At 33.7% G+C, this 13,784-nt stretch overlaps 1 long non-coding RNA gene across 1 annotated transcript; it reads left to right on the forward strand.

Annotated features, from left to right (window-relative positions):
* Nucleotides 1-603: 603 nt before the first annotated feature.
* LOC123563479 (uncharacterized) lies at nucleotides 604-12,683 on the forward strand. Its single transcript, XR_006688824.2, has 4 exons — nucleotides 604-903; nucleotides 5,333-5,404; nucleotides 6,263-6,364; nucleotides 10,210-12,683. It is a non-coding gene; the product is annotated as an uncharacterized LOC123563479 (long non-coding RNA).
* The last annotated feature ends 1,101 nt before the right edge of the window (nucleotides 12,684-13,784 follow it).

The following is a 13,784-nucleotide window of genomic DNA, read 5'->3' on the forward strand; positions in this document are numbered from 1 at the left end:
GAAGGACAATGTTGGGCTTTGTTTTGTATTTGATAACTGTTCATTAATATATGTGGTTGAACAAAATGTAGTGTATTTTGGGCAAGAACCTTTGCATATTGTAGAATTTTTTCTTTTGTTTTTGTTTTTTTTTTTAAAGAAGGTGCAGCGGCAATATCTGTGGGGTTTTTTTCGTAGAAGTACAACAGCACTTTATCTGTAACAAAGGCTTAAAACTAAATAACAAATCTTATGAAACAGGACTTATCCCTTAAAAATACCCCTTTTCATAGAGTTTTATGAGTAACACAAGCAAAAATATAATATTATATGCAACAATGAAACAAGTATCCAAATAATTCTGATTTAGAGAGCTGCATTTGTGTTTTGCTTGGTGCTCAAATAATGTTCTCATTACAGATGCTTTCCTACGGCTGAATTTAATTTATATCTAAGAAGATTGAGTTTCATTTCAATTTCACAATGACATTTAATATCTTATCTCCTGTTACTCCAATAATTTCTTCCATGACCTTTTGACCTGATCAGGGATAATTGCTAGTGCGTGCCTTTTACAGAGAAGGAAATCTGTATTGGAATGTACTTCTTAGCCGCTCATCTCTCTCTCTATCAAGCTACGTAAAATACGACAACAGTGTGTAGGAGCCACAATTGACATTATCAGATATTGTGGCTTTTCTTTGCGCATGGTCGTATGTGATTTGACTTTCTTATGAAAAGCCTTTACTCAAAGGATAAAATGGCAGAGTTATTGGATTAGTAGCGAGATATTTTGTATTGGATATTGTCGGAAACGGTATAGTGTTTGTCTCTGGAATAAAATAAAATACGACAAAAAGGAAATGTGAGGAGACATAATACGTTATTGTTTGAATGAAGATATTTGAAGATTATCAACATTAGGTAAGAACAGAGTGTGAGGTATATACCGAAAACAATATATGTTGTTAATATTCTAGTGGGACATATGAACATGTGTCCGGTTCACCTCGAATAAATCAAGACTTGTGTGTGGTCATTGTTTTCAGTAACAGTAAATGCAGGCCCATTTGACTTCAAGATACAAAAGTTTTTAAAACATTTTGATAATATGTATATGCAGTTGCGTTGTAGTAATAACATACATTTTTTGAATATTGGAAAAACGTTACTCTCTCTTCAGTCGATATTTAGTTTTTGAATTCTTATCTAGATTCTTGTAATTAATGCTCACATATCATGAAAAAATCTGCGAAAGTTTGAAAACAGAAGTTTCATTTAATCATGATAATTTAAGATGTCATTTTTACAGAAATACAGCAGCTTCGATTAATAAGAGTTCAACAAACCTGTTTTTAAAATATTCAACGAAAACAAACATTAAGATTGCTCTCGACATAAAATGTTTTTGGATTCTTAAGTCAACATTAAGTTTTTATTGAAAATATAGTTAGATCACATAGATATGAACAATGTTGTTCAATATTTTTAATGAACTAAGAGGAAAGTTAAATGCTTTATGATGGTCCCGTTAGGAAGCCGCGTAATTTGAGATAGTCTGTATGGAAACTCGCATCATTTGTGGAACCCGCATCATTTTAGGTGGTCCGATTGGATAGCCGCGTCATCTGAGATAATGCAATATTAAAGTCACATCATTGGAGGACTTCCCAATTTAAAGGGTCCAAACAGAATCAATGAAAATTTGTAATATACTTTAGGAGTTGTATTAAATGTAACCAAGGGGCTCTTTATGGAAATATAATTGTACAATTTATAAAAATACAGGTCTGTACGTACAAATAACATAATTTTAAATTTTGCCATTACAGATGCTTCAGTTAATATATTATATGTTCAAGAAAATATGCAGGTAATTAAAAGGCATTATTGGATGAAATCAAAATTTACCATCCTAAAAGTTATAAACTAAACCATTTACACGAGGTTCATAAATAAAAAGGTATTGATTTTTAAAGGTCCAATACTAAGGAAAGTGAACCTTTTAATTTCTTTTAAAAAGCACAGAAACTATTTCATTTTATTGGAAAATGAAAGTTGGTATGTAGAAATTCGAAATAAATCGCAGTATATGTACAATTATTTTTCTATGAAGTATGAAGAAAGTTAAAAAGACCTGGGGGGGGGGGGGGGGGGGTCATTCTGTCGATTCATTGAAATTTCAACATAATACACATACATTTCTTTGAGTTCCAAAGACCTTCTGTAAATTTTGACCTGCCAATCTTCATTATTTAGTGTCTTGCAGAAGTCTATGCACTAGCTATGAAAAAAATTGCCTACTCACTTTCCTTTAGTAATGGACCTTTAAGCCAAATTATTTCTCAATCGTAATTTTCGGATCAAATCTAAGAAGTATGGTAGAGATTTGAAAATATAATTGAATACGTATGTAATAGTCAAAATATTGGGGATGATTATTATTTTCCTCCCATACGTTTAAGTATTCTGAGATATTCTTTCCACTATTAAGTATATTACCATCGTTATTACAAAGGTCATTCAATATTTTATACCATAGTTTTCTTCATAATTCTAAACTGTAAAATAATTAGTGATTTCGTGCATAGCGACATATTAACATTTGATATTATTAACAAGCTAGCAACGATTAAATGCTGTCTAAATACGACATAAAGTCTGTAACTCTTGTCTGGTCAGGTGGCATTTAAAGATCCTAAAAGAAGCACCGTGAAACTTAAATAAATTGCTACACTCAAAGCTTCTGACAAATGAATATTAAAGCTAGTGGCTGCAAAAATGTTATTAGAAATATAATGAATGTCTATTTCAAATACATTTAACGGCATGAAAAACTTTTTCGACCGGTATAATGAGTGCTTGTCAGACTTTTTCAGTTGCAAACAGAATGAAATCGTCTTGTTAAATTACATATGAGCCGCGCCATGAGAAAACCAACATAGTGGCTTTGCGACCAGCATGGACCCAGACCAGCCTGCGCATGCGCGCAGTCTGGTCAGGATCCATGCTGTTCGCTTTCAAAGCCTATTGTAATTAGAGAAACTGTTAGCGAACAGCATGGATCCTGACCAGACTGCGCGGATGCGCAGGCTGGTCTGGATCCATGCTGGTGGCAAAGCCACTATGTTGGTTTTCCCATGACACGGCTCATATTTCTACTGCAGCCATACTTCTTTTATGTTATTGATGGGAAGTGATCTCGTTGAACAATCAAGTTTACGAACAAGTTGTCTCCTAGCTGCAAGACAATTATGAAGAAATACTTTGGAGCACTAGTGTATTGTTTAGCAACGCAAAATAATAAGCGAATGAATTAGACACATTATGTCTGTTTTCTTCGTAGGTAACACAGATCTATGTTATATATTTAGAAATTTAAATGCCTGCTGAAAATGATTTTACAAAGAATCATCTAAAGTAAATGAAAAAAAAGTTGTTAAACAGATGTTCAGATCTTACGTCTATGAACATGGTATGTATATCACGGCATTATTTGAGCCGCGCCATGAGAAAACCAACATAGTGGCTTTGCGACCAGCATGGATCCAGACCAGCCTGCGCATCCGCGCAGTCTGGTCAGGATCCATGCTGTTCGCTAACAGTTTTTCCAATTCCTATAGGCTTTAAAAGCGAACAGCATGGATCCTGACCAGACTGCGCGGATGCGCAGGCTGGTCTGGATCCATGCTGGTCGCAAAACCACTATGCTGGTTTTCTCATGGCGCGGCTCATTTAACGATTATTAAAAGTAGAGCCGTTTCTCTCTATGACGTGTCTACTCACGTAAAATCTTATAATGGCATCATACTTTCAGGGTTTTTTTGTTTAGTTTATTTATTTAAGTTTGATTGTAATGAAAGTTTTAAGCGTATTTGAACCACTTTCGAGCCCGCTTCCATCAAACATCAGCACTAGTGTAATAATTATGAGAATGCGTGGTGGTGACCCAAGTGGGCTCGAATTCATTGCCCAAAGTTGAGCGACAAGAGCTTTTTGTTTGATAAAATGCATGTATACCGGGTCGTGATAGATTATTCCTTTACTGGACTTTAAAAACAACATCAAACAGAACCAGACTGCCAATGTACAATATTATATTACGTTTTATAATGCTTTTATAACAAATTTAGAAATATACAGTTCTAATTGCAATACAATACGATGTAGTACAATATCGTGTTATTTCATTTGACATTTTCCAAAACTTATTGCTCTTATCAGTATCACCTATGGAAGCATAAAACTGAAATCTTACAAAAATGTGTTTAAAAATGACAGCTTTCTTTTTCCAACGCTGAAACGACAAGTAGACGCTTCTCCGAGCGATTTGTTCATCGACTTCGATAATGTATGTTATTAAAATGTCTAGACTAATGATGGTCCCAAATGCAGTCTTTACAGAATAGCCTTTATGGGAAGCCAAAACAAGAAATTAATCGTTACAGTCTCTTCCATAAGCCTCAGAGCATAAATTTTGCTATACGAAGTTTCTTTATTAGAAATGAGCTAAAAAAGAAATGAATAACCGATTTAGGTTGATTAATGTTGACTGTCATTACTGATGGAAAGAAGTAATTTTGAGTTTTTTAACAGAAGGTTTATGTATTTGAGCCGCGCCATGAGAAAACCAACATAGTGCGTTTGCGACCAGCATGGATACAGATCCGCGCAGTCTGGTCAAGATCCATGCTGTTCGCTAATGGTTTCTCTCATTGCAATAGGCTTTGAACTGCACTATGTTGGTTTTCTCATGGCGAGGCTCATTTATTTTAATATCTGAGCGAACTCTTGTAATCATAGAGAAACAGCATCTTCTCGACAGTTTTTTTAACTTTGTCTGCAAATCAGTTATTTACTTTAAAGTTCATGTGAAAGATCAACCGTAATGCCTTTCCTCCTTATAAAATAAACACGAACAATTGTTCATGTCGTTTCATTACTAAGCATATATAATGTTTATTGTATACATAGACTACGAGAATTACTTCGATAATAAGGATTGTAAATAATTTTATGCAAAGATTGTTCATTCTCAGTTGCGAAATTATGTGTTATATATTCTTCATTTGTGTACGAAAATATTTTTACGTACAAATTGTAGTTTGCAATTCAAATAAAAACTATGTTACTGCATACCAGGCGACGGAAGTATATAGTATTCTTCGAGATAATGTAGTCATATTTCTAGTATAAGATATACAAATAAAACGGACATGAACATCGATATATAGCTTATCGACAGATTTTTTACCGAAATAATTATATTTCTGAATTTTTTCTTCATTTCTTGTAAAGCTGCTATAGTATTTTCGTACAAATATAAGTCATTCTATTTCCTTTGTATTTTCAGACCGACTTTCAGGACGTTTTTTTTTCTAAGTTTTGCTTCACATATTAACAGAAGACTGGCTACGATTTCTCGGTACGTATTAGCATAATTGTATTAGTATTTTAAAATGCATTAAGCTACACAATACATTTGATACATGCTATTTTGATAACATAGGCACATTTTACATAAGATGATTCTACATAAAAATGTGTTATTTTAATACTGAATCTGTGAACACGCACATGCATTGTGTATGTTCTTCATGTCGTAATATTCTATACGACACAAAGTAAACCACTGTAAGTACATATTCAAAAAAGCTAAATAGATTTCCTGTAACTGATGTATTTATAAATGTTTAAGAATATTTCTGTTAATTACATGTATATAAAAATACCCACAATGTATTATCAAACAGTTTTTAAAACCACCCGGAGTCAAATATTTCAATATAAACTTTTAGATCCGTACTGAAAATAGAATACTCTTACTGACTAGAATAGTCAATTTAGTTTTCAGAACAGATTCATGGTCAATTAAGTATTTGCATATTAATGGTAGATATAGGTATAGGATGTTTATCTGTCCTTTTTTAATAAATATGGACAAAATGACATTGCAGTTTACCGCAGCTATAGTGCAATTTGTTTTATACCAACAAAAAGCTATCATTGATATAGTTTATGTCATATAAATATATAAAACAAACTCTATGTATCTTACATTTTAAACATATTAGGTGTAATACCATGCGTATATTTGAGTTCCAGGGACTATTGCACTATTGCATATCACAAAGTTACCCTGCATAATTTCGACTGGTAGTTCCGAAAAGTAATTTTTGATAAGTCATACAATTACACTGGTCAAAACTCTGGGTCATGAGTATGTGGTTTTCAGAGCATTTTTTTATTACTGCATTGAGTTTTCTGCGTATGTTTCTTTCAGAGGTGTGCTAGGGATGGAGAAGGAAGACTTGAAGCGGCAGGTAGAGATGCTGCGGATACATAAAGATTTACAGAGAATGTTTGTCTCTGACGCTGTTAAAGAGTAAGTATTTTATAAAGAAACGAGTTACGGAAACACAAAAGAAAAGGAGTTTCCTGTACTTTATTTAAATAGCATTTGTCACGAAATGTGCAGTGCTCATCATGTCTTGTGTTTTAGAGTAATCATTATACTCACATAATGTACATCAGTTAGTGTTTGTTGCAACAAGTTTTGACGTAACGATTTAAAATTTAAACTCTTTTGCCCTGACAATATATATATAAAAATACAAAGATCAGTACTCCAAAATTCCTAAGGAAAAATAATTTATAAAATAAGGGCATAACTGCAGTTTTGACGTCTTTGATCTATTCCGGTGTGAGATGTACGAAAAAATCAATTGCACTGGTTTGCAAATATGAAAATAAAAAAAAGTAACCAGACGGCGTAAACGTATGCCATCTTGTCCGACATTTAATATAGTATTTATATTCTCTAATTATATGTTCTAGCAATATACTTATTCTTCTGTGTTCAAGATGTAGATTGCTTATCACTTTTAAATACCTTATCATGTCACAAAAACATCGATCCATATTATATAACATCATAAACATTCTTTTTCAATGTCTTCGGGTATTGTTACGACAGAGAATGTTTTTTTACGTCATTTACTGTGAATTTTGAACTGTGATTTGGTAACATATAATTGCATTAAATTGCTAGTTATGTATATCATAACATTGTTAAATCTCAGTACTATTTAACACGTGATATAGCTGCATGTATTACAAAATAATTTGCATATATTCAATATATGCTTCTGATTGTTCTCTGCTCTTATTAACTTCTTTAAATGCATTCAGCGTGTCTTCAGCTTATTTGCGGATAGTTTCATCGCACTTAGCGTTGATTCTGTTTTCATGTTCTGATGAAGTCATAAAATTGACGATACGATTTAAGTAGAATGTGTTGTCACGCCGAGGATTACGTTCAGTAATCTTTTTAAACTTTATACTTATCTGAAGCTATTTCTGCGATTAATTTTATAAAAATGTTATATTTCGGGTTATGCTATATAAGAACTCCGTAAAATTCTATGTCAGTGAGTGTTTTTGGTAAGATTATAAAATGATATTAAAAGAGGTTACGATCCAATTATGTTTAGACACACAGCATATTTGTTGTCGAGTCCTTTTACAGTTGGATGCTACACTTTCCTCTATGAATGCTTCTAACGTAACAGATTACGCAGTAAAAAGACAGTTCTTAAACCCCGCCGGTACTGAGCTTCTCTGTGTTTTGATATTTATTTTCAGTATACATTAGTCTCCTACAGGGAACTGGTTCCTAAACTCAATTCATTTCTTTATTTGACGCATGATTATATCTTTCGCTTATAGAATAACTTTTTTCTGTATTAATATTTCCATTTTTTTTAAATATTCTTGGTTCGCGTGTTAATGTAAACTGAAGATTTTGGTGTTTTATAAGCCCGTTGGACCGGGTGTAATCATCTCTTTATGTATATTACTGTATGTACTGTATGTATACGATATACACATGTCACAATAAAAAAAAACTATTTACTTACTTACTCATCCCGACCATGGCAATGTCCAACCTTTATATTTTATCAAAAGAGGCTATTACCTTTGTGTTGCGGGGCATAGCTCCTAATCAGTTCAGTCATTTTGCAGTTTTTCACTTCGTTTTCCCCTTTAATTGTGCATTCCTGTTTCGTCATGTCCTTTTGAATGTGCATTATTGCTTCAACATGTCCTTTTGATTGTGTATTCCTTCTTCATCGTGTCCTTTTGACTGTGCATTCCCTCTTCATCGTGTCCCTTGATTGTGCATTCCTTCTTCATTGTTTCCTTTTGATTGTGCATTCCTTCTTCATCGTGTCCTTTTGACTGTGCATTCCTTCTTCATCGTGTACCTTGATTGTGCATTCCTTCTTCATCGTGTCCCTTGATTGTGCATTCCTTCTTCGCCGTGTCATTTGATTGTGCAATCCTTCTTCATCTTGTCCTTTTGATTGTGCATTCCTTTTTCATCGTGTTCCTTCATTGTTCATTCCTTCTTCATCGTGTCCATTGATTGTGCATTCCTTCTTCATCGTGTCCTTTCATTGTGCATTCCTTCTTCATCGTGTTCTTTCATTGTGCTTTCCTTCTTCTTCGTGTCCTTTTGATTGTGCATTCCTTCTTCGTCGTATTCCTTGATTGTGTATTCCTTCTTCATCGTGTCCCTTGATTGCGCATTCCTTCTACATCGTGTCCCTTGATTGTGCATTCCTTCTTCATCGTGTCCCTTGATTGTGCATTCCTTCTTCATCGTGTCCTTTTGATTGTGCATTCCTTCTTCATCGTGTCCCTTGGTTGTGCTTTCTGTCTTCATCGTGTCCTTTTGATTGTGCATTTCTCTTCATCGTGTCCTTTCATTGTGCATTCCTTCTACATCGTGTCCTTTTGATTGTGCATTCCTTCTTCGTCGTGCCCCTTGATTGTGCATTCCTTCTTCATCGTGTCCCTTGATTGTGCATTCCTTCTTCATCGTGTCTTTTTGATTGTGCATTCCTTCTTCATCGTGTCCCTTGGTTGTGCATTCTGTCTTCATCGTGTCCTTTTGATTGTGCATTCCTTCTTCATCGTGTCCTTTCATTGTGCATTCCTTCTTTTCATCGTTTCCTTTTGATAGTGCATTCCTTCTTCGTCGTGTCCCTTGATTGTGCATTCCTTCTTCATCATGTCCCTTGATCGTGCATTCCTTCTTCATCGTGTCCCTTGGTTGTGTATTCTGTCATCATCGTGTCCTTTTGATTGTGCATTCCTTCTTCATCGTGTCCCTTGGTTGTGCATTCTGTCTTCATCGTTTTCTTTTGATTGTGCATTCCTTCTTCATCGTGTCCCTTGGTTGTGCATTCCTTTTTCATCGTGTCCTTTGATCGTGCATTTCCTCTTCATCGTGTCCCTTGATTGAGCATTCCTTCTTCATCGTGTCCTTTGATTGTGCACTCCTGCTTGGTCGTGTCTTTTGTTGGGAATTCCTGCTTCCTCTCAGTCCTCTGATTTCAAAAAAAGGCATTTAATACACGCTGTTCAGTAGCCCTTTATGCATTTATTTGCCTGAGTATTTTAGTGTTTTGCAATATGTTTCTGTTGTTACCTTTTCGTGTGAAAATAATTAACCAGCAGGTGGTAAATATGATTTATACTGTTGTGCAAGTTAGAAACATTTTGAGAGCCAGGATTTAGTTTACTTACAGTAATCAAGTTTAAATCCACAGAAATAGTGTTACCACTGACCGTTTCAGTTCTGTGACCTGCCATTTATTAGTTTAATGTATGGCTGGTATGGCTATGTCTTCTTGTTACTTCCGTGCTTTTATTATGGCATTCAATTGAGTTTTTGTATACATGCGCTGAATCGGTTTGCACGTGTACATAATTTATCATATACATGTACCTCTAATTCTCTGCGGATCGCTCTTTGGATGGCTGAGTTTTTTAATATTATTCTTAACGTTAGGTTTGTTTTTGTTTTGCCCTAATTTGCACTGAACAATACGAGCCTGCTTTATTTTATTCTTTTTCTGGCATCTTATAATAATTAAAATTGAAAGAAGTAAATCAAATAGTGCTACCTATAAAAAAACACTTACATATACCTAAGTTTAAGATTGACTGAACTACTATTGTAATTTCTAATCTGATTTGAAAGTGTGCTGGCTATAACTTGCATAGATACAAATATATAAATATATACTTATTAATATCATATCTGCTTCGGAAGTGAAACTGTTATTTCATTATTTAGATTCTGCCTTCAGATTAATGGCGATAAGATGTACAGAAAGAATGCAAATCAACCAAAATGTATTGATGTTTTCTCTTTTTCAGTATGATATGCTTCATCGACCAAAACATGAACGAAGATGGTTTAATAGTGCCTCCGGATAAGAAGAAGAACCCTTGGGACAATGCAAGAAAATGTTCCATATTGTAAACTAACAAGTTTCGTAATAAAAGCATTTTATTATGAAACTTGCACAAATGTGTTTAGATGATATATTTTTAAAATGAAAGGCATAGGCCAGTGTTTGAAATGGTTTGAGACGGGGAATTTAGCTCCATTGCTAAAAAAAATAAAGAAAAAAAAGAACTATAATAATATAGATATGTACGAGTCGTCACAATAAATCTAGATCATTAGAATGCATTTCTATAAAACATCTTTATAAGCAGACAAATCACTGTTTCTAGTTTTAATCGAAATAAACGCTTTTGTAAGCCTCTAGTTTAAAACGTGACTACTAATACGTTGCAGCATATTGCATTATACATATGCATATAAAGAAAAATAAAAAAAGCACATACATTCCCTCATAGCAACTTGCCCTTGGTCTTCATCTGAAACTCATGATAATTATTATGATAACAAAACTTGACACTTTAACACTATATACTTTTATATAAGCGCCATTTTTTTTTAACTTAACGTGTTCATTCTTCATTAGCAAAACAGTCACGTATCGTTTAACACTTTCAATGTATGTAAATACAAACTTGATAGACGAACTTTGTTCACAACAACTGTACGTTTTCAATGACTTGAAATCATGTTTTAGAAGTTATTACCGTTCGAGATTACGAAACAACGTGAAATTATGGTAAATATTATATTTGATACAGAAGTTTCCATTTGGTGTTCTTTATTTAATTGCTTGTATAGAGATCATCTGTGAACAACGTACTTGCTATTGATCTTGATAGGATTTAGATCAGTATTTGACGTTTGAAGTCTGAATGGAGACAATTTTAATTGCTTAATTTCATTTTAAGACGTATATTGTTATATTTTTACGTGTTGTTATGAAATTCCAAATGAATGATAGCCCCGTAGCTACAGATATGTCACTAAATAGTGAACATTCTAAATATTATATCATAATGATAGTAAATTTACAATTCAGACCTTCCAAATCAAAATTTCAGACTATTAACATTGATGAATATGGAGCCTGGACTATCAGTATTTTTACAGTGTCAGTTTACTAGATTGTTTTCCTAGCTTTAATGACTGTATGTGATGTCTTTTATGTAAATAAGCACGTATATAGCTGTAGTAAATTTCATACCTCTAAAATGTAAACTTAAATACTATTGTGTTTTGTTGTTTTGATAGTATGTTACTACACACACAAAGTGTATAATTATGATTGATTATTAGATATACCCTTTGCTTAACAATGTGGGAAGTAAGACAAATTACTTGCAAATGCAGCTTTGATTTGAAACACGCCTGTAGTCCTATAATTGAAGTGGAATAGAAGGAATTTGTCTGCCCCTTATAAAAAAATCTTTCAGTTCAATAAGTCTAGTCTATAATATGACGTTTGATATATTTGTGTCAAAGATATATTATGACATACTCAGTCATAAGCTTGAATATAATCAGCGAACCTTAAGAAGACGTAAGTTTGAAATTGTGATCATGACTGTGTAACCTTTAAACATGGTTTTTATTTCTTTTGCTTAGTCTAACTTATTGTTAGGATGTACCTAAGAGCAATGCACGTGTTTACAGGTAACATAAAGATGCATATTCGATTAAGCAAGTGATGACTTTTCTGGAAACGGTCTCGTGTCAAATCAATTCAAGATACACCAATGTATAGTTTGCTAAGTACTCATAAATAAAAATAGACTACTTCACCATTTGGATAGTATTCTGGGGATAAGATATTGTCTAAAAGTTATTTATTTTATTTTATTTTGCTGCTTCTACATTTAAAAAAAAATCTAAACACTTATCATTGGAATGTATTGCAAACTGTTACTTTAATTTCTACGCTGATTTATAAATGAATACTGAAAATTGCAGATCACCATGCATAGTTGAGCCGTGCCATAGGAAAACCAACATAGTGGCTTTGCGACCAGCATGGATCCAGACCAGCCTGCGCATCCGCGAAGTCTGGTCAGGATCCATGCTGTTCGCTAACAGTTTCTCTAATTGCAGGAGGCTTTAAAAGCGAACAGCATGGATCCTGACCAGACTGCGCGGATGCGCAGGCTGGTCTGGATCCATGCTGGTCGCAAACCCACTATGTTTGTTTTCTCGTGGCACGGCTCAATTTTCGTGTTAGAGTCAGTCAATGTTGCATGTTGTAGGAGGTATAAAGACTAAAACAAGCTAGAACCTAACATGTTGACTTTTACGTATATGTCGTTAGGATAGAGATGCAAAATTAGTTTGCGACTTTGTATTTACCATTAGAAGTAGGTGTGTTTGTGGCTTAATAGCCATTTTCATCGTACATTTGTATGTATACACATGTTTTGCGTGAAATAAATTAATCATATGCATCTTATTAATGTTACTGATTTCTCTCTTTGGAAATGAGTGCTAATTCTGTGTATCAGTCAAATTACTGAATGAGGTGACTACATGGGCTTGCATTAACAGAAAAGACAACAATATTGTTAGCTATTTTGCCCGTTTATACTGAGATTTAAAAAATTATCTAATAAATTCTATAAGAGGATCCTAGAATGCAATCAAGGCAAGTAAGACTAGATGTAATTGAGTTTGTTAATAAGAAGTAACACCCCTCATGTCAGAGTCGTATTTTGCGCATCATTCAAAATTCCTTCAAATGTCGTATGTCATTTTGCATTACATTCAAATTCATTCGGTCGCGAACAAACAACAACAAAAACAACAAAACTTAAATGTCCTTGTTCTATTGTAACTTTCGTCAAAGCTTTTTATGTTTTGTATGTCGCATGCTGCAGGACAATTAAATTTATTTGCAAGTCAAGAGTTGGAACGTCTAATATCAGTTTTTTTCCGCATGATTTTCAGATAGTACTTCTTACTGCTCATGAACAAACTCAATCAAACCGAGTCTGCAATTTTCACAGTTTGCCTTGTTCTCGGTACTTCCGAGGGATCTACTTTTCAGATTTTATTTTCTTACAGATCAATATTTTTCGAATGCCGAATGTCGATATCGTGCTCTGCTTGACATTCAAAAGTTCAAAAGTCTTATGTCAAATGTCATTTTCGCACGACATCCAAATATTTCTGAATGTCGTATTTATGCTGAATGACAATGACTTGTTCTTAAGACAGTTTCATTGGAGCACAAAATTTAATTATGTTTTGTCTATCAAAGTACTTGTAGCAGTATGATGCACATCACATTTTCGAAAAAAGTCGGTATCATTTTATTCCAGTATTGACAGAATCGATATAACGTTGTTAGACATAATCTGTCTATGTCGATAATTTAATAGGAATTATGACTTGTTCTAACAAATGTCTGTCTGAACAATAATGAATGCGGGAAAGCTGTTATTACTGTCAAAGTGATGGAATAATTTTTATTGGATTTTAAAGCTCTAGGATACATCCTATATTTCCGAATTAATGAAATAAATGCTGTCTACTGGTAATGAAATTCCAGCAA

Source organism: Mercenaria mercenaria, chromosome 2, assembly GCF_021730395.1.
Source record: "Mercenaria mercenaria strain notata chromosome 2, MADL_Memer_1, whole genome shotgun sequence".
Classification (NCBI taxonomy): Eukaryota; Metazoa; Mollusca; class Bivalvia; order Venerida; family Veneridae; genus Mercenaria; species Mercenaria mercenaria.